The sequence below is a fragment of the Micromys minutus genome, assembly GCF_963924665.1.
Source record: "Micromys minutus genome assembly, chromosome: 9".
NCBI lineage: Eukaryota > Metazoa > Chordata > Mammalia > Rodentia > Muridae > Micromys > Micromys minutus.
The window spans coordinates 57214612-57235902 of NC_137978.1; the positions used below are offsets into that span (position 1 = coordinate 57214612).

Genomic DNA, 21291 nt, shown 5'->3' on the forward strand with positions numbered 1-21291 from the left:
ATTTGGGCACTATGAAGAAATGATAAACTGACATCCACCCATAAAGATAATTCTGAGCTGTTACCAGATGTACCCCAAATTTTTGCATGGACTGGGGCTGGCCCCTGACCTTGTGTTCATGTCTTTTGCTATTCTTAGATCTACATTCATTTCCTGGTGATTTTCTCACTTATAGTCAGGACTTAAATTTGTGACCTTAGTCTCCAGAGCTCAATGAACATTTTGTCTTCCTTGTAGACACTGCCTTTTAAAGTGCTCACACATACCACATTTAAAATATCCATTGCCATTACCCTTATTTCTTTTCCTTGTTGTATGACTACTAATAATTGAGTCACCATTTGTCCTTGGAAGGTCGCAGCCAGAGATAACCCTTGAGTGTATGTAGAGTAGTGAGTGTAATTGTTAACATATCCTGTCTTTAAAAGGGAATGGATGGCAATCTGGCATAGAGCATTAACACTCTCATATGTCCGTTACCTAATAAGTGTCCCCTAACTCCATCAACCATCAGACAACTGACTGCCTGAAAAAGACAAGAAACAAAATCTTGATGTGTCTCATCTGGCCTCTGTCTAATTTTATAACAGTTTTCTTCCTTCCAGATTCTTCAGTATTTATTTTCCCACATGCCTCAGAAGTATATGTGATCTGCTGTTGAGCATCATTATACATGCCTTCTTCTGCTGTCATCTCAAAAGCTATAGTCACATTCTTTTTGCTTGTATCTGTTAGGTTGGTCTTGGCTTCTTTTTGAATAACCAGTCCTCTACAGTAAACATTCCTCTCCAATAAGACAAGCTTTTGCTAATATCTTCCAACCAGGAGGAACAAAAACATCTTGAGAAGTAGAATCAAGAAGAAACCATGTAAAAGGAGCAGTCAAACCATATGGATCACAAGCCTGCTTAAAATCCTTAAAAGTCTTAAATGGTATGATTATATAATATCTAACTTGCTGCTCTGGGTGATTAGGAGTGCCATTTCTCTTACCAGAAAAAGAGAGTTCCCTTTTATGCCCCCGTTCATCTCCCAGGCATATAAAATCAATGCACAGTTTTTTGCATAGGAGACTTGTACCATGACTTAAAAGGAACTGATTCTCTAATCAGGGAACAAGAAATCTCCTTGTTTTTAGAATCTGTAGAGGTTAAGTGGAGAGACGTGAAGCAGAAAGTGGAAGGGTAAAAGAAAGAAGACAAACACTCCATCACAGAGACACTAGATAATATATCTCAGCTTCTTTTCTTTTTATTCCAAGTACTTATTCTTCTCTTTCTTGACGGTCCACTTGTATCTACTATACCCTAAAGAGCTCTCTCTCTCCTCTCTTTCTCTCTCTCTCTCTCTCTCTCTCTCTCTCTCTCTATCTATCTATCTCTCTCTCTCTCTCCCTCCCTCCCTCCCTCCCTCCCTCCCTCCCTTCCCCCCTCTCTTCAAAATTTTATTTTACTAACTTCAGGTCAAATTTCCACAAAATTGTTTTCTGGTCAATTACTAGCCTTTTTTTCTTTTTTTGGCTTTCCAAAATGACAGTAACAAAAGATTTGTAGGTCAGGGAGACAAGACCACATTAAGAAGCATTGAATTTACTCATATTCCACAAGGCAACAGAGTTGGGTGTCAGGCTGTCCAACAAAGCCAAGCTTTAATAGCATTTGTTAGGGCAGACAGACAATCCAGGCTGTAGACAGTCCAGCTTGTCAGAAATCAGACCAAGGAAAACCTATTCAACAATATAAAAGGTACTGCCATTCATCTTTTCTTTTGCTGTTGCTGCAACATTTTTCTTCTTTTAATTATCATATCATGTCGTTTCTCAAGTCCTTCCTTTAGCCCATCTCCTATGATGGCACAGGTGGGCTGCAAATGCCAAGGAATTGATGAGCTCAGTTCACCCATTGCTAACAACTTCTCAATCTCTGAGAGAGAGAGTGGGCTCCTCGGGTCATGTTGGTTAGCAACTATAAGCACAGGGACTCCCTGATTTTCTGATATTCTCATTATTTTATGAAGTTCAGTTTTGGCTTCTTCCATTCTCTCAGCATCGACAGAGTCCACCACACAATGTCATCTGTGCATCGATTACATGACTTTCATGGTGGTTTTAGTTTCTCTTGACCACCTACATCCCAGAAGTAAAAAGTGACTCTTTTGGAATTGCTCAAGGTTACCTTAATTTTCTCAGTGTTAAATCCTTTGGTAGGTACAGTATTTATAAATTTTTTGAACTGCAGACTGAATAAAACTTATCTTTCCAGCACAGTCCAAATCCAGAATAACAATGTGAAAGGTCTGAAAGGACAGCAGGCTGGACAGGATGGAAGTCTGGTCTAACTGTTCATTCCCCATTTCCAGCTGTAAATTGTGCCCCAAACTGAAAACATTCTTTTTTTTTTCAATTTTATTGGATAGTCTCTGTATTTACATTTCAAATGTTATGCCCTTTTCCCCCCACTCTTCTCCCTTCTCCTCTTCCACTTTGCTTCCATGAAGGAGCTCCCTCTCCCAATCACTCTCTCCACCTCAGTGCCTTGACTGGTTGATGATGTTCTTCCCGTGAGGTTGCAGACCTTTCAGCTCTTTCAGTACTTTCTCTAGCTTTTTCATTGGGATCCCTGTGTTCAGTCTGATGGTTAGCTGCAAGCATTCTCATCTGTATCTATATGACTCTGGCAGAGTCTCTGAGGAGTCAACCATATCTGGTTCCTGCCAGTAAACACTTCTTGGCATCAGCAATAGTGTTTGGGTTTAGTGGCTGCATATGCCGTGGTTCTCCAGTTGAGACAGTCTCTATAGATCCTTTCTTCAATCCCTGCTCCACTATTTGACCTTGTATTTTCTCCCCTGTTTTGTTCTTCCTTCTAAGAAGGAATGGGGTATTCACATTCTGGTCTACCTTCTTTTTGAGCTTCATAAGTTCTGTGGACAGTTTCTTGGGTATTGCAAACTTTTGGGGCTAGTATCGGCTTATATGTGAGTACATATTATTAGTGCTCTTTTGTGATTGGATTTCATCACTCAGGATGATAGCTTCAAGTTCCATCCATTTGCCTAGAAATTTCATGAACTCCCTGTTTTTAATAGCTGAGTAGTGCTCCATTGTGTATATGTACCACAATTTCTGTATCCATTCCTCTGTTGAAGGACATCTGGGTTCTTTCCAGCTTCTGGCTATTATAAATAAGGCTGCTATAAACATTGTTGAGCATGTATCCTTATTAGATGCTGGAGCTACTTTGGGGTATATGCCCAGGAATGGTATAACTGGATCTTCGGGTAGTACTATGTCCAATTTTCGGAGGAACCGCCAGACTGATTTCCAGAGTGGTTGTACAAGTTTACAACCCCGCCAACAATAGAGAAGTGTTCCTTTTTCTCCACATCCTCACCAGCACCTACTGTCACCTGAGTTTTTATCTTAGCCATTCTGACCAGAATGAGGTGGAATCTTAGGGTCATTCTGATTTGCATTTCCCTGATGACTAGGGATGTTGAGTATTTTTTAGGTGCTTCTCAGCCATTCAATATTCCTCAGTTGAGAAGTATTTCTTTAGCTCTGCACCCCATTTTTAATAGGATTATTTGATTATCTAGAGTCTAACTTCAGTCAGCATACAGAAACATACAGAATGCAACTTTCATGGAGCAGGGGAAAGAAAAATACTTCTTATCAAAGAAAAGAAGGCATCCATGAAAGCTATCTTCTACATGGTACCATCTCACAGAGATCACCTGGTCATCCAAGTGCTTTTTATAGAGCAAGGCATCATCCCAGAGGATGTCATTTCCACAGCTCACGAGGAATGACTTAAGAAGCTGAGCAATGATCTTATCATCTGCTATAGGAAGTAAAATTTCTGAACTCCAAATATATCTGGTTTCTAAATAGGCAGCCTCATTGAAAGGCCCAAGAACCTCAGGTTGTATATCTTGCCTTCAGAACCTTCTGAGGATATTGTCATAGCTGAGCCATTTCCTGTACTTGTTCTACTTGTCCAGAGATATAATTGCACCTGCCAACATAGCATCTGTCCAACAGAGGTCAATACATATAAACATTATGTCTTTGGTAAGTAATGGCACATTTTTGTGCTGCTGATATAATGGTAACTGAAAATTGATGAATTTCACAATCAGGATTTGAGCCTGGATTCCAGGTAGACACAGGATGCTGGTTAAGACCTGGGTAACAGTGGCCATAGCCCAACCTCTAATGCTATCTCCACAGAGTATCACCAGGGAGAGATATACCCCATAGGTTCCTGGGTTCTTCAGTAAGTAGATAGTGGTATTCAAGCAATTGTCAACAAGGACAGGGTGATGGTAGTAGGCAAGCTTTTGGTACCTATGAAGGAAACAACAAATACCACATGCCTCTTTACAGATGGGTCACTGGAAATAATTTTGATCATCATCCTCTACTTTCAAAGGGGACCATACCTGATTCAATCCTCACAGTGATCCTAACAAGTAAAAATGACAATCCTCAATTGCTCTCCATGGACTTGAGGAACCTTGAGAATCAGGGAAACCAGGACTCTCAATTCCCACCCACACTATGATGTCCATAAATAAACACACCCTGCACAGGATCCAGCAAGTTCAAAGATATTGTCTTAGAAAACTGAACAGCCAGCAAAGAACAAAAGATGGCTATTGGGACCCTCCTGACCCATGTCTTCCCGACTCACCTCTCCCTTACGTACAGGAACATGGTGAACATTGTTAAAACTACCACTAAACACAAGTTAAACTGATTCTAGTCTTGGTAATAAAGCATTTTCCTAGTGTTTATTCTCCTGTGCTTAAATAAAAGTGTTAAGAGATGAGGCACTTGGACTCATTAATTGGGAAATCTTAGACTCCTCGGTTGGGCTGCTTTGAGAAAAAACTGTTAGTAAAATGGCCAACTAGATTTATACCAATACTGATCACTTTGGACAACATACAAACATTGAGAAAGTTACACAATAATTGTGCCACTTGCCTCTAAAACAACTTTAGCTCTTCAAGTTGTAGCCCCAGCCAAGTGTTTCAAACAATTTGAAACACACTGCCCTTGCAGTTTGAGGCCAGAAAAAGAAAATTGCCCTGGTGACCTACCTAGTGGAGGCTGTTGAGGTTTAGTTTGTTGCTATGTATTGTATTGCTAAATTCTGTATCCCAAAGTTTAGTTACCTCAAGATGAGTGAATTCTTGTGTATGCCAGTTTTTTGTGTGCAAATCTTGTTTCTTTTTTTGTTTTTTATTTAAAGCTATTCATTGAATAAAAATGCTTATAGCCTGTAGCTGAGCAGTTCAGTTCCTGGGCTTAGGGGGTCAGAGGCAAATTTCACAGGAAGAGGAGTAAAGGAAAGAAAAAGGTACTATGAGGGAGATAGATGGTGATCATCTGGCCTTGAGGCCAACCACCTCACTTACTTTGAGAGCCCACCTTCTTGGTCAGTTCATACTGCCAATGAAGACAAACCAGCAGCTGTCCTTCATATATGGCCTTAGAGCATCAGGTCAGTGACAGTGGGAGCAGGTGCTGCCGTGAGATCCAGGTAACTAAAGGCCCTTATTTTTAACAGTTGACAAATTTGAGATAAAAATCAAGGGTACAAGTTCATGGCAGCAAAATGTGCCCACACCCAGTTACAGAGACTTTAAAATATGATTCATATCCCTTTAACTCAATCTGTACAGTCCTGAGGTCATCCTGCAAAGTGAGTATCAAAAAATAAGAAGTTAGAAAGACAAAGTTTGACATGCTGTCATTATGCAGGTCAAACATGGAAAGTCTGTTGAGCATCTGTTCTGACAGAAAAGCATCAGGTTCTTTGTGTAAACATGGATTGTATTGTAACAAAGCAACTTGTACACTTTAACATTTGAAGTGAACATCTTTTTCCTTCCAATAAAAACCAAAAAAAGAAGAAAAGAATAAAAGAAACAATTAAAGTTACAACAGAAAATGCCAACTCCAAATAAAACCTCCCAGGTTCTGCTGATTCTCCCATTGAGTGGCAAGGCTCACGTCCTCATCAGGAGGAAATTTAAACTGCAAGGATGTCTGTTAAACATCACAATTAAACATGCAAAAGGAGAAGCCACGTTGTCAAATGCCCACCTACCCCACACACCTCAAACCTACCCTTGCTCATTGTCTATAACCCCCCCTTTTTTTGACTAAACACAAGAAAGTAGACAAATCCATGTTGATAAATGCTAACTGTCTGTATTCACATAGAGACACAGTGTGATCTCTGAGCCCAATACACAGAGAAAAAGACAAAGGCTAGAATTCTATGCACTACTACCCAGGGGCCTAGCACCCTCCAGTCTTCAGCAGAGCCAAGGGAACTAAGGGGCTTTTCTTTTCTCCAACAGAACATGGCAACGTTGTTGAGTCCACAATTTTTGAGACAAGAAAGGATAAAAATTAATATAGAACAGAAACCTGGAGATTATTTCCCTGTTGAATTTTGCTCAAGATATTTTCTCCCACATTAGTTGAGAACTATGATGTTGAGACAAACAGGACGACTGAGCACAAGGGGGACAGAGAGGAAAGGATGCAACTTGCTCCCGGGGACTGGAGAAACTTTTAAAAGAAAAAGAAAATTAAAAAGAAGGTTGAATCCATCAGGCTTTTGTGCTACTCATCCTTGCCTTCATCCTCCTCTCCTTCCTCCCCTTCATCCTCATCATCATCTCCTTCACCTTCATCCTCATCTCCTTCTTCATCAATATCTTCCAACTCTTCTTCCTCTTTATCATCATCATCATCATCCTCTGCCTCTTCTTTTTCATCATCCATATCCAGAACCAAATAATACTGCAAGGGATCTGGCTAAATATCATCGTTGCTGACCTCTCCTAACTCGTCAGCATCTGTGTCAGAATGGTCAGTGAACCAGGTAAGTGCTGCCTCTTCCTGCCAGTTTTGTTCGTTGTTTGACTTGAGCATTTTGAAAAATCCTTCCCAGATTACCATTTGATTTGAGTGGACTTTGAAGATGGGTCACCACTCTCATTCAGATGATATTCTTTGGAGAGAACTTTATTTTCAAAGTCAGGACTTTCATCAAAATAAAAATCTATTCTGTAACCAGATTTAATGTCTTCAAATTCTGTTGCTTCAACTCTGGTCAAATAATGCAGAGCCTCCTCGTCCTCCTCCCCAAGCAGCGCAGGCATTTGTGGATGGTTGACAAATGGTGTTACCCAAAAATTTGGAATTTTGGTGATTAATTCTGACCTCTTCTTAAAAAATGGTTGGTGGAGTTTGTTATATTTTTTTTCTACCTTCAAAATTTCCTCACTGGCTTGTTTATTTAGTCTGTCTGTTTCATTTTGTATTTCATCAATATGTTCAATTGCTTCTTGCTGTTCTTTTTCTCCCTATGACAAGCTGAAGAGGCCGACTTGTCCTCCAGCTTTGGGGCAGCAGTGGGTCTGGGTTTTTTGGGCTGAGGCAGGATTGCAGATTGCCGCTTCAGGCCCATGGCGTGAGGGAGGTGGCCAGGAGAGAGGCCAGAGCCCTGATGTTCACAGCAGGAAGAACTTGCTGGAACTACAAACATTTTTTCTAAATCTCTAAGAAGTTGGAATGATTTGGAACTAAGATGAAATATTTGAGGAGGGTGATGGTAGCCCATGCCTTTAATCCAAGCAGAGTCAGGCAGATCTCTATAAGTTGTTTCCTACATTCTAGGAAAAATGAATACACTTAAACCTTAAATAGGAAAAAAAAAGAAGGGGAAATAGGTAGATTTATCCAGCAAGGTACATTTAGTTTCAAATCTTCAAAAAGAACTTTCCTTAATTTTAATTGAAAGAAAATACTTTTTCTATTGCCAAAAAAAAAAAAAATCCCCCGGTAAAGATATAATCTGCCAAAAAAGGTAACCCCACTGCCACTCAGAGTAAAGATTGGATTTCCAGGAGAATAAAAGTATCCACCTAAGGAATCAGGAATCTGGAGACCGCTGAACAGTGAAACATCTCACAAAAGAGATCACCAAGAGAATGTCTTCCAAAAAAAGGAATAAATTTGCAAATATAACCTTTGAGGTTTCCAAGATAACGAGGCCCCACAACATTGAATCCACTTGGATTATGGTAATGCTACCACTGGACAAAACTGTCCCATGCCTCTTCTGTCACCAAGTTCTGCACAAACAGTGGACACCTTTGAGTTCACTGATGTGTTCTACCTAGCCCTGATTGCCACTAAGCTGACAAACAACTCCCAAAGATCAACTTCAGACAACAACTACTCAGAACATTCAAATCATTGAGCTCATATGAGACTGGAATGAATGCTCTACAGAACTTTGAACTCAAAATTACTTAATCCTAAAACAGCTAAATATAACCAAGCTAAACATTTCAGAAAGCAGAGTTAAAAATCTTTCCTTTTAATTTAGACGAGAGAGAGAGAGAGAGAGAGAGAGAGAGAGAGAGAGAGAGAGAGAGAGAGAATATAGGAATAATCAGGAAAAGAGCAGATTGTTGAATCTGCTCTTATAGATCTTTGTATGTTGATGCAAAATTAAGGTTATATTTGGTTATATTGGTATAGATCTTCATATGATTTATAGACAAGAATAGCTCTATAATCCAGAGCCTGGCTGTGCAGTAGTGGTTCAGTGTCTGGAACAACTGATACTATTTCCCTAAACTTCAGACCAAAAGGTAAAGAGTACAGACCTTAAAAGAGATAAGGGCTGGCATTGAGAAATGGAAGAGTACTAACTGCATACACAGGTCCCAGGCACGCCTTCTCAGCCATTGGTGCTAAACTGAGATGGTGTGAAATGTCAACTTGCCAGAATCTAGGATAAAGGCCTCTGAGAATAGCTGTGAAAGATGGTCCTCCATAAATTAATTCTGGCAGGAAGGTCCATCTACTGTGAGTGGCATTTTTCCCTGGCTGGAATCCAAAACTGTGTAGTAGAGAGGGAAAAAGAAAAAAACCTTGCAAGCATGCAGTCTGTGTTCCCTCTTCCTAACTGTGGATTCAACATAGCCTGAGGCTTCAATTCCTTCTGCCTTGACTTCCCATCAATCATAACCAATGAAAGCAGGATAAGAATGCACACCCGACAGCATGAGCAAGAATTTCTCCTTCCTCTTCTCCTTCTCAAATGTCTTTGAGAAATTCACTGTGAACTCTCTGGCCACTGTCAGATCTCCCCTGAGAGCTAGGACATCTGTACTTAATTCAAATTCACTGCCTCCCATCTAGGGCCAAATTAATCTGACTCAGCCAACCTAGCTGCCCAATGCACCCATGGCTCAGTACATTACCTAGGTAATTTGGTGAGCAAACAATGCTTTTTCTGTGCACAGAACAAGCTGAGGAGGTAGTCTCCAGCCACAGAATCCCATATAAATGTAAGAAAACATCTGGATACAAGAAAATCAGAGGAAAGAAGAAACAGGCTGTGTTGAAGGTGTTGCTATAGACTTCTTACAGTATGTATGGGCTTTCAACTGGGCTGAGATTGTTTTCTTGGTTCTCATTTTTAAAAGACCATGGTAAAAATGGTAAAGATCTTTGCCCAATCTGTTGGTTGCCATTTTGTCCTATTAAAAGTTTCCTTTGCCCTACAGAAGCTTTGCAATTCTATGAGGTCCCATTTGTCAATTCTTGATCTTAGAGCATATGCCATGGGTGTTCTGTTCAGGAAGATTTCCCCTGTGCCTATCTGTTCTAAGCTCTTCCCCCACTTTCTATTCTAATAGTTTGAGTATACCTGGTTTTATGTGGAAATCTTTGATCCACTTGGACTTAAGCTTTGTACAAAGAGATAAGAGAGGATCAATTTGCATTCTTCTACATGCTAACTGCCAGTTGAACCAGCACCATTTGTTGAAAATACTGTCTTTTTTTCCATTGGATGTGTTTATCCCCTCTGTCAAAGATTAGTGAGCATAGGTGCGTGGATTCATTTCTGATCTTCAATTCTATTCCATTGATCTACCTGCCTGTCTCTGTACCAATACCATGCAGTTTTTATCAAAATTGCTCTGTAATACAGCTTGAAGTCAGAGGTGGTGATTTCCCCAAAGGCTTCCATACTTCTGAAAAGGGAGAACAAAATACTCATGGGAGGAAATGCAGTGACAAAGAGTGGAGTAGGGACTGGAAAAAGGGTTATCCAGTGACTTCCCCACCTAGGGATCCATCCCAGGTATAATGTCTTTCAACAGAGGAAGGGATACAGAAAATGTGGTACATTTATACAATGGAGTACTACTCAACTATTAAAAACAATGACTACATGAGATTCTTAGGCAAATGGATGGAACTACAAAATACCATCCTAAGTAAGATAACCTAGTCACAAAAGAATGCTCATGGTATTCACTCACTGATAAGTGGATATTAACCCAAAGCTCGGAATACTCAAGAAACAATTCAAAGACCATATGAAGCTCAAGAAAAGGAAGACCAAACTGAGTATGCTTCAGTCCTTCTTAGAAGAGGGAACAAAATACAGTAGGAAACACAGGGACTAAGAGTGGAGTAGGAACTGAAGGAAAAGCCATCCACTGCCCCGCCTGGGGATCCATATCATATGCAGCCACAAAACCCAGTCACTGTTGCTGATGCTAAGAAGTGCTTGCTTACAGGAGCTTGTAATGGATGTCTCCTGAGAGGCTCTGCCACAGCTTGACAAAAGAAAGAGGCGGAGCTCACAGCCAACCATTGGACTGAGAATGGAGTCCCCAATGGATGAGTTAGAGAAAGGACTGAAGGAGCTGAAGGGGTTTGCAACCCCATAGGAAGAGCATAGCTCCAGCTGTATATGTAGCAAAGGATGGTATTGTCTGCCATCAATAGGAGGAGAGCCTATGAAAGCTTGTTTCCCCAGTGCCAGAGCGGAGAAGCAGGAGGGAGTGGGTTGGAGGATGGGGGAGCACCCTATAGACACAGGGAAAGGGGTTTCCAGAGGAGAAAATGGAAAGGGGATAACATTTGAAATGTAAATAAAAATAGTCAATAAAGAAAAAAATAAGAGATAAAGGAAACATGAAATTTCCCATAACTCGGACTTGGAGGAATATGAAAAAAAATAGGAAGAGGAAGAGAAGAAAGAGGAAGAGGGGAAATGGAAGAAGAGGAAGAAGTGAGCTACAGATAACATCTTTAACCCACAGTCTCTACAAAGGCAGACTCACCAGAGTAATCATGAATAGTATCAGACAATGATGCTATTGAACTTGACAGGATACTGCAAGGCAGAGGGGATTTCCACAGTAAGAAAGTGCTGAATGGACAGTCCATATGAAGACTCCCAGGACAAATATAGACAGGATTGCCAGCACCACCAGCCACATGGAAGTCATAATCCCAAGACCTGCCATTCTGAAAATTTCTCTTGAAAATTTGTGTGAGGAGCATCTGACCCAGTTTTATGGGCTGATGCCTCCACCCTCATTTTCCAGACTGTATCTGACAAATTGAACTAACCTGTCAACTTATAAAGGCACTCAAGCCAGCCAACTGGAGCCAGAAGAACCTGTTCATCAGGGAACTAATGAACCAAAAGAGTATGCTAAAGAGGACCACCACTTAAAAGAATAGCAGGATGGGACCCAGCTTCTTGGGTCACAGAAAGAAGTCTGATATGGGTTGCATAGAACCCTCACACAAGGCCTGTAATGAACCCACTTCTGAAACAAATTCTGGCAAAAATCGGCAATCAGCTCCTTGGTTCCCCCCCTCTCTCTCTGTCTCTGTCTCTCTCTCTGTCTGTCTGTCTCTGTCTGTCTCTGTCTGTCTCTGACTCTCTGTCTCTGTCTCTCCCTCTCTCTCTCTCTCTCTCTCTCTCTCTCTCTCTCTCTCTCTCTCTCTCTCTCTCTCTCTCTCTCTTTCACACACACACACACACACACACACACACACACACACACACACACTCTATTCAGCTTTTTAGTCTAGAATGCAGGAAACTACAGAGAATTCACTGGTTTCAACCATCAACCTAAATGCCAATTTGCATGGTTTTAAACAGTACCTTTTCCACTTTCTGGGTTGAAGACCTTCACTGTGTGAACTTAATATCTACAAACTCAGTCTTGTACAGAATCACAATTCATGATAGTTCAAGAGACCAATGGGCCATGTCATGCCACAACAGCCTTAGACGGGTTACTAATTCTCAGAAAGTACAAGGTGGTAATGAGGAACACTCCCATAGGGGAAGAGAATACTCAGAACTCAGAAAAGGCTCTGACACAACACAAATTTACTGCAAGTGTGTATCAAGTCTTTTTTCAAAAGTGGTGCTGAGCATCACGTTCCCTCCTGGAATAGAGCAATTGTGTGCACCATGATCCCCACATCAGCACCAATCTCCGACTTGATGAAGTCCACTTTCACCTGCTCTCACAGGATCCAAACGATGAGCAGTGTATCCCCAAGGGCTCTTAAGCCGCTTGACCTACACCAGGTATGGCTGAAGGTCTGCCTAGTGTAAAGGCCAGAACAACAGGGCAGGATTTAATGGTTGGAGCTTTGTATATATAATCACTCAGGGTCTAGGGAAATTTTTACAGAAAAGGCATAGAGTATTCCTTTCATGGATTCACTTGTGTAATTATCATTCAAAGGCACATAGCAGGCCATTTACCAACAAAACCATTTCTATGTAGGTGTTAACTAAACGGATCATACAGGACAGACCTCTTTCAAAACCGAAACTACATACCTTGAGCTCCCCTTTCTCCCAAGCAAACATGATGCTACTCTCTAAAAGTCTGCTACACTCGATGCCTCAGAAATGCAATTATACGATGTTTGCCATTGCCCAACACTTAGCATATAGTTTCTAGAACTGGTACATCCCGTAACATACAGCAAGACTGCCTGCATTTTAGAGGTTGAAAAGTTCACTGTGTGTATACTGTATTTCCTTTTTATTCCTCATGAAGATTGTAAAAATGAACAGAGGATCTATGTGCGTGCTGGGCGAATGTTCTACCAATGAGCTATAGCCCCCCTGTTTTCTTTATCCAATCATCCTTGGATAGACATTCATGTTTTCTCTACTTTTGGGGGCATTATGAGTTGTACTACTATATGAGTATGCAAATGGGCACACAAAGATAGGTGTGCTATTTATTTATTTATTTATTTATTTATTTATTACATGTATATGTGCCACCCACAGTGAGCCTATGGAGGTCAGAGGACACATCTTTGAGAGTTCTTTCTCACCTTCCACCTTGTTGAGGCAGGGTCTCTCTTGTTTGTAATAAGTACCCTAGGATGGCTGGCTCACAAACTTCCAGGCAGTCCTCTGGTCTCCACTTCCCATCTTCCCATGGGTGTGCTGGTATTACAGATGCACTCTACCGCACCCAGCTTTTTCAATAAGTTCCAGTAACTTAACTAAGATCATCAAACTTGAGCAGTTAGTGTTACTACCTGCCAGGCATCCCAAAGTGAACACATCCAAGTAGCCAGGCCCCAGAGGATTCCAAACATCCTTACCACTTGTCCACATCACACACACCCCAGTCCATAGCCATCAAAGACAGCTGTTCTCTTAACAACCAAAACACCTTCTGCTGGTTTCTAGATTGTATATTAGCGGTATCATGCATAGGATGTTTTATTCCATCTTCCATGCAGAGCCATGGATGTGACATGCTATGTGTATTGTCCTCATACAACATCCCACACTATTTCCAGTGTTTCTGCTTTGCCAGTTATCAATCATTCTCAATTTTAAACATGTCACGTCTGTCTGCTCTGCAAACATGTATCTGGGACCTTTAAATGCTTCTTCTGTTCGTTTGTTTGCTAGAGCCAACATTTTGTCAGAAAACAGGCAGGTAAAGCTATTACAGGAGATTAACGTGCTGATTCCTGCCCTAGACCCTCACACAGCAGGCTCCTGCAACACCTGGGGTTTTCCCAGGCAAATAGCATATGCAGGTTGCAACATGACATTTAATATGTTTCTGTGAGTTACTATGAGCAAGGCACCTTGACATAAAAGAACATAAAAGAAAACAGGAGTCGGAGACATAAGGAACACCTGGGGCCCAGGCAGACCACAGCAAGTCCTTCTTTTTTTCCTCTCTCTCTTTTAAAAACTTTATTTTCCTTCCACCTTTTTTCCTTTTCCTTAGGTGTCTGCAGAACAGCTCAGGATCACTCAGTGGTGGCTCCAACCCACTCGGTGGCCTGTGCTGTGGGAGCTGGTGACCAGCCCTCAGTGGCTGGCTGCGCACTCCGGTCTTCCGTGGGGGACTGCTGGATGGGCACAGAGGGGACCTGCACACCCTCAGACCAATCAGCCACCTCAGACTGAGCAGCAGTGAACTCAAGAGCTGATGCGGTCCCTTCACCCTGGAATTCCTCCTTGGTCACAGCTTCTCAGCTGCAGCCTGCTCCTCCTTCTCAGTCTCCTTTGGGTCTCTGTTGTACAGATCAGGCATAAACTCCCATGGGTGCTCACGGGAGATAGTACCTCGAATGCAGAATACCTCCCGGGCCAGCATCCACCACATCAGACCCCCTGAGTGAGCTCCCTTATTACATGGGATGGCAATGTCCACATAGCACAGGGGAGAATCTTTGTTATGCAGAGCAATGGTGGGCAGGTTGAAGGTCACAGGTATGAAGCGGCCAGCAAGTGGAGTGGCTCCTGTGGCAGCAGCAAACGTCAGCACAGCTCACTGGCCAGTGTTCCTGGAGGAGATGAAGCTGACGTCAGCAGGGTTCTCAATGGCAACAATAGCATGAGCAGCAAGCAACAGCTTCTCTCGGGTCCCCTTTAGATTTATGATGTAGATCCCATCACTTTTCCTTCTGTAGATGTACTGCTGCATCTGAAAGTCAAGGTTGGTGCCACCTAAGTGGGTTCCTGCAGCAAGAAATTTGAGAACATCCTCCTCCTTTATCTGCAGGATGTCAAGGGCTCAGGACATGGTACAAGCATGTGCAGCCACTAAACACAAACACCATTGCTGATGCCAAGAAATACTTACTGGCAGAAACCAGATACAGATGCCTCCTCAGGGGTTCTGCCAGAGTCATACAGATACAGCTGACGATGCTTGCAGTTATCAGACTGAACACGGGGACCCCAATGAAGGTACTAGAAAAAGAACTGAAGGAGCTGAAAGTCGTTGTAGCCCCATGAGAAGAACATTATCAACCAACCAAACCCTCCACAACTTTCATGGACTAAAACACCAACCATTGAGCACACATGGAGAGACTCATGGCTCCAGTTACATGTGTAGCAGAAGATAGCAGTGTCTGGCATCACTGTGAGAAGAGGCCTTTGGTCCAGGGAGTGCGCCTTTTCCCAATGTAGGCAAATGCTAAGGCACTGAGGTGAAGAGGGTGATTGGGAGAGGGTGCGCCTTCATGAAGACAAGTGGAGAGGAAGAGAGGATGGGAGCAGGGAAGGGGAGGGGATAACGTTTGAAATGTAAATACAGAGAGTTTCCAATTAAAAAAAATAATGCGAACCAAAAACAACACCATCCCCAGGTAGGGCAGAAAAGCAAAGTAAGTCTTATAAAGGACAACATTTAATTGGTCTGGTTTACAGGTTCAGAAGTTCAGTCCGTCATCATCAAGGTAAGAGCAAGGCAGCATCTAGACAGGCAGGGTGCAAGCTGACTTTGTTGGACACAGGCATTGGCATGACCAAGGCTGACCTCACAAATAACTTGGGAGCCATTGCTAAGACTAGTACAAAGGCGTTCATGGAGGCTCTCCAAACTGGTGCAGACATCTCCAAAATTGGGAAGTTTGGTGTCAGATTCTACTTGCCCTACCTAATGGCAGAAAAAGTGGTTGTGATCACAAAGCACAATGATGGCCAGCAGTATGCCTGGGAGTCTTCTGCTGGTGGATGCTTCACCATCTATGCAGACCATGGTGAGCCCATTGGCCTGGGTACCAAAGTGATCCTTCACCTCAAAGAAGACCAGAGTACTCAGAGGAGAGAAGGGTCAAGGAAGTGGTGAAGAAACACTTGCAGTTCGTAGGCTATCCCATCACCCTCTACTTGGAGAAGGAATGAGAGAAAGAGATCAGTGATAATGAGGCAGAGGAAGAGAAGGGTGAGAAAGAGGAGGAAGATAAGGAAGATGAGGAGAAGCCTAAGATTGAGGATGTGGGATCTGATGAGGAGGATGACAATGGCAAAGATAAAAAGAAAACAAAGATCAAGGAGAAGTACATCAACCAGGGAGAGCTGTATAAGACAAAGCCTATTTGTACCAGAAATTCAGATGACATCACTCAATAGGAATATGGTGAATTCTTCAAGAACCTCACCAATGACTGGGAAGACCACTTGACAGTCAAGCACTTCTCTGTAGAATGTCAGTTGGAATTCAGGGAGGGCACTGCTCTTCATTCCCCAGCGAGCTCCCTTTGACCTTTTTGAGAACAAGAAGAAGAACAACAACATCAAATTGTATGTCTGTCATGTGTTCATCATGGACACATGTAATGAGCTGATACCTGAGTCCCTCAACTTTATCCGTGCTGTGGTTGATTCTGAGGACCTGTGCCTGAACATCTTCTGAGAAATGCTTCAGCAGAGCAAGATCTTGAAAGTCATCCACAAAAACACTGTGAAGAAGTGCATTGAGCTCTTCTCTGAGTTGACTGAAGACAAAGAGAACTACAGGAAATTTTATGAGGCATTCTCCAAGAATTTAATGCCTGGAGTCCACGAGGATTCCAGTAACCATTGCTGCCTCGGTGAGCCCCTTCGCTATCATACTTCTCAATCTGGAGATGAGATACTTCCCTGTCAGAGTATGTGCCTCAAGTGAAGGAGACCCAGAAGTCCATCTACTATATCACTGGTGAGAGCAAAAAGCAAGTGGCCAACTCTGCCTTTTCAGAGTGTGTGTGAAAACAGAGTTTGAGGTGGTATGTATATGACTAAGCCTATTGATGAGTACTGCAGCTCAAGGAATTTGAAGGAAAAAGCCTGGTCTCAGTGACTAGGGAGGGCTTGGAGCTACCAGAGGATGAGAGAAAAAGAAGAAAATGGAAGAAAGCAAGGCAAAGTTTGAGAATCTCTGCAAGCTCATAAAGAAGATCTTGGATAAGAAGGTTGAAAAGGTGACAATCTCCAATAGGCGTGTGTCTTCACCCTGCTGCATTGTGACAAGCACCTATGGCTGGACAGCCAACATGGAATGGCTCATAAAGGCCCAAGCACTGCGGGACAACTCTACAATGGGTTACATGATGGCAAAAAAAAAAAAAAACAACTAGAGATCAACCCTGACCATTGTGGAGATCTCGTGGCAGAAGGCTGAGGCAGACAAAAATGACAAAGCTGTTAAGAACCTGGTGGTGCTGCTGTTTGAAACTACTCTGCTCTCCTCTGGTTTCTCACTTGAGGACCCCCAAACTCATTCCAGCCATATCTACCACATGATTAAACTAGGCCTTGGCATTGATGAAGATGAGGACACCACAGAAGAGCCCAGTGATGCTGTTCCTGATGAGATTCCCCCACTGGTGGGTGAGGAGGATGTCTCGCGAATGGAGGTGAATTCAAGACTCCTGAGAAGCCTGTGCCCTCTGTATAGTATCCCTGTGGCTCCCCCAACAGCCTGGACTGGCCCTGACCCACCTGGGTCTGTCTGCTCATGTCTGCAAGAATCTCTTCTATCTTGCTCTTGTGCCTTAAGGTAGGAAGATCCCCTCCCACAGAATAGCAGGGTTGGGTGTTGTATATCGTGTTTTTTTTTCTTTCTGTTTGTTTTATTTTGTTCTGAAACTAAAAGTATGCAAAATAAAGAAAATGCAGTTTTATACAGTCCTGCTCTGCTTATAAAGTTAAAAAAAAGAAGAAGAAAGAAAAAAAGAAAAGAAAAAAAGTTCAAAGTCTCTTATGTGATTCATTCACTTAACTGTAATCCCCAAAACAAGACAGGAAACCAGGTGGGCAGACTCCAAACTCTGCAGCTCTATGGCTGGCTGATGTCAAAGCAGTCTTCAGATCTACAACTCATTTTTCATCTTTGTTGACTGCAACAAACTTCTTTCTCCTGGACTCCTTCCACTCCCTGTTAGTACCTTTCCTCAGCAGATAGCCCGCTGCTCTAGCATCTCAAACATTTTGGGGGTCTTCAAGGCAGCTTCAATGTTGCAGCTTCTTGTTTCGATGTCTGGACTCCTCCAAAAGACTAGCTTCACTTCTCCAGCTCTGCCTTCTGTAGCACTTTAAGCTCCAGTTGATCCACTCCACTGCAGTTTCTGTTCTTGGCAATCATTCCATGGAACTGGTATCTCCAAATAGGCTTCACCAATAGCCTCTCATAGACTCTCTTTATGGTGCCAAGCCTCACATCCTTTGCATGACCCCTTCAGTGCTGGGCCATCAACTGAAACTGAGGCTGCACTTTCACCAACAGCCTTCCATGGCCTCTCATAGTGCCAAGCATCAGCTATGCTATATGATGCCTTCATGCCTTCAAAATCAATACCACCTGGGTGACTCTTACACATTACCAAGCACAGCTGCAGCATGAGGTGCAGCCTTTGCTATCTTTGAAACACAGTTTCTTCATGCTCTCAGAAATCTTCCCAGTAGATTTCACTTCAGTGATGCTGGTCACTTCTTAATCAACACTAATTTCTTGGCTCCAGCAAACCAGCATCAATTGTCCCAGTAGTCCCTTCTATTCTGGACTCTAAAGCCAGAGCTAGATGGCCAAAGTTACCAAGTTCTACTGCTTGCTGGGGTTGGAACATGGCCCCCATGTTCTATTATACTATCACCAGCTTTGTGTTTACAATTCCTTCACTGCCTAAGCTTGCTTGTCCTGGAACTTGCTCTGTAGACTGACTTTAAACTCAGAGATCTGTATGCCTGTCTCCTAAAAGCTGGAATTAAGGGTGTGGTCCTCCAAGCCTGGACTTAAGTTTTTCTTCACCTAGAACTTGCTCTAGGATGGCCTTAAACTCAGAGATCTGCTTGTCTTTGCCTCCTAGGATTAAAGGCTTGTACTACTATGCTTAGATCTAAACTTAGCTGAGTAGGATCTTGTCCCAAAGTTTTACTCCCTTCATTTGCTATCTCCTTGAACACAGGATTCAGCTCCATTTCACTTTCTGGTGTCCCTTTAATGCTCAAACAATATATTTTATATTTTTTCCTTTCAAAGTTGGCTTCAATTTTTCAAAATGCTCTTCATGGGACTTAACCAGAGAACAAAGTCTTTACTGGAATTTTTTGAGACTTTCTTTGACAATTTAATTTATATGAGTCTCTTTACCTTAGCCCCAGATAGACTCTTCAGACAAGTGCAAAAGCAGCCACAGTCTTCACCAAAATACCACAAAACAGTCTTTAGGCCACATTCTGAAATTCTTCTCCAATGAAATCTCTTGGGGTAAGTCTATATAGTTCAAATCATATCCAGAAACAAAGTCTTCCATGTGCCTACTAGGATAGCCCATTAAACCCAAGCATTCCATTGCATTCCAGATCCAACGTCCCCAAAATCCACATTCCTCCAAACAAAAGCATGGTCAGGCCTATCACAGCGATACTCTCAGTCCCTGGTAACAACTTTTGTCTTAGGGTTTTAATGCTGTGAACAGACACCATGACCAAGGCAAGTCTTGTAAAGGACAACATTTAATTGGGCTGGTTTAGAGGTTCAGAGGTTCAGTCCATTATCATTAAGATGGGAGCAGGACAGCATCCAGGCAGGCATGATGCAGGCAGAGCTGAGAGTTCTACATTTTCACATGAAGGCTGCCAGTTGAAGACTGGCTTCCAGGCAGCTAGGATGAGGGTCTTAAAGCCCACACCAACAATGACACACCTACTCCAACAAGGCCACACCAACTCCAACAGGGTCAAGCCTCCTAATAGTGCCACTCCCTGGGCCAAATATATACAAACCATCACACCATGACATAGGGCTAAACTCAAGATCCTTTTATTTTTCATTTCCTGACTTTAAGGAACGATGCAGTTCAAGTCTCCTACTGGGACTCAGGTGAGAATGCAGCCTCAACCAACATCCTCACTGCTCAGGAAGGGTCCAGAACAAGATTTTTAGGTCCTGTGCCCTAAAAATCTGCTTTTTGATTCATGGCTCTCTTTTTATTTCTAATATAACTATTTATCAATACTCTGAAATTTTCCCGTCATGCACTCTACTACCAGTCACCTATCTATCCCTTCATTTTTGCCCTCCACCCTTCCAACCTCCCCCTCAAAAGCAAAAAAAAAAAAATTCTCTTTGTAGAAGCTGTAATGTGTCACACAATGTGTCATCTGGTACACATCTTTACTTGCAAATGTTCATTGCAATGAGTCATTGGTCTGGTTTGAGACCTCTGCCTTCTGCAATAGTATAAATGCTGGATCCTGACCTGGACTCCTCTCAGGTATCCTGTTGTTGCCCTGTGTCATGGAGATTGTACAAGCTTTGAGTCTGTAGAACAAGCTCTTTAATGGGCTTAAATGGTTTGCAGATGGGGTAGATGTTGGGGTGGGCCAACTCAAAGCCCTGGATCTGGGCATGGGTGGTAACTGAGCTTGTCAGCCTGCCAACTTTCCTGCACCTGTACCTCCAGGGCGTACTCTCCAGCACCAGCCTGGCTAGCTCATCTAGTGTTACAGGAAGCAGAAGGCAAGGCCGGCTCTCTCACTTGCTCTCATGCCCTTGAGACCAGCTCTCCCACATTATCTAGGTTAGGGGTGAGGCCAACTCCATTTAGCCCTTGGGCATCAACATAGTCCCAGGAGGCAACCCAGATCAAAGATGTCCATATGTCCTTTGAGGGAGAGGTCAGAAAATAGCAGCAGCATAGGCCAGGACATCATCATGCCCTCAGGTGGCAGCACGAGCTGTTCCTTACCACCCTCACATCTCCAGTTTTGCTTCTCTCATAGTGCACAAGCCATCCCACTCATCTTTCTCTCCCATTTCTTCACCACACACATGCTCATTGTAGTGGTACCCACCTTCCCCTATGGCAGTGGGTAGATCTCCTCTACCATCATATATATTTCAATTATTCTAGAGTTTTTGATCAGGACTATTAAGCAAAAAATAAATACACAGGAAATTATGTAAGGAATAAATAAATTGAAGAGAGAGAGAAGGGGGAATAAAAAAAGACTGAAAGCTTTTAATGCTAAACAAAAAAATTATAACAATAGAAACACCTACATCTAAACAGGAAGCAAAAAGAACTATTTGGGTATTGGAGACAACACCTATTTAAATACCAGGCTAAGGCCCATATACAAGAATATAGGAAAGTCATAGAAC

General features: G+C 42.5%; 4 pseudogenes across 4 annotated transcripts; 1 reads left to right on the forward strand and 3 right to left on the reverse strand.

The window, feature by feature from the left end:
* Positions 1–1755: 1755 nt before the first annotated feature.
* Positions 1756–2352, reverse strand: LOC308424144 (ADP-ribosylation factor-like protein 4A; annotated as a pseudogene). The gene has a single exon. The product of its transcript is annotated as an ADP-ribosylation factor-like protein 4A (transcript).
* Positions 2353–3606: 1254 nt separating this feature from the next.
* On the reverse strand, positions 3607–4726 carry LOC308424359 (arylacetamide deacetylase-like 4 family member 1; annotated as a pseudogene). The gene is made up of 2 exons: positions 4695–4726; positions 3607–4348 (listed from the first exon to the last, which is right to left on the reverse strand). The product of its transcript is annotated as an arylacetamide deacetylase-like 4 family member 1 (transcript).
* A 1917-nt stretch (positions 4727–6643) lies between these two features.
* Positions 6644–7493, reverse strand: LOC308424360 (protein SET-like; annotated as a pseudogene). The gene has a single exon. The product of its transcript is annotated as a protein SET-like (transcript).
* A 7109-nt stretch (positions 7494–14602) lies between these two features.
* LOC308424361 (heat shock protein HSP 90-beta-like) lies at positions 14603–20084 on the forward strand (annotated as a pseudogene). The gene is made up of 3 exons: positions 14603–14721; positions 15573–17685; positions 19973–20084. The product of its transcript is annotated as a heat shock protein HSP 90-beta-like (transcript).
* The last annotated feature ends 1207 nt before the right edge of the window (positions 20085–21291 follow it).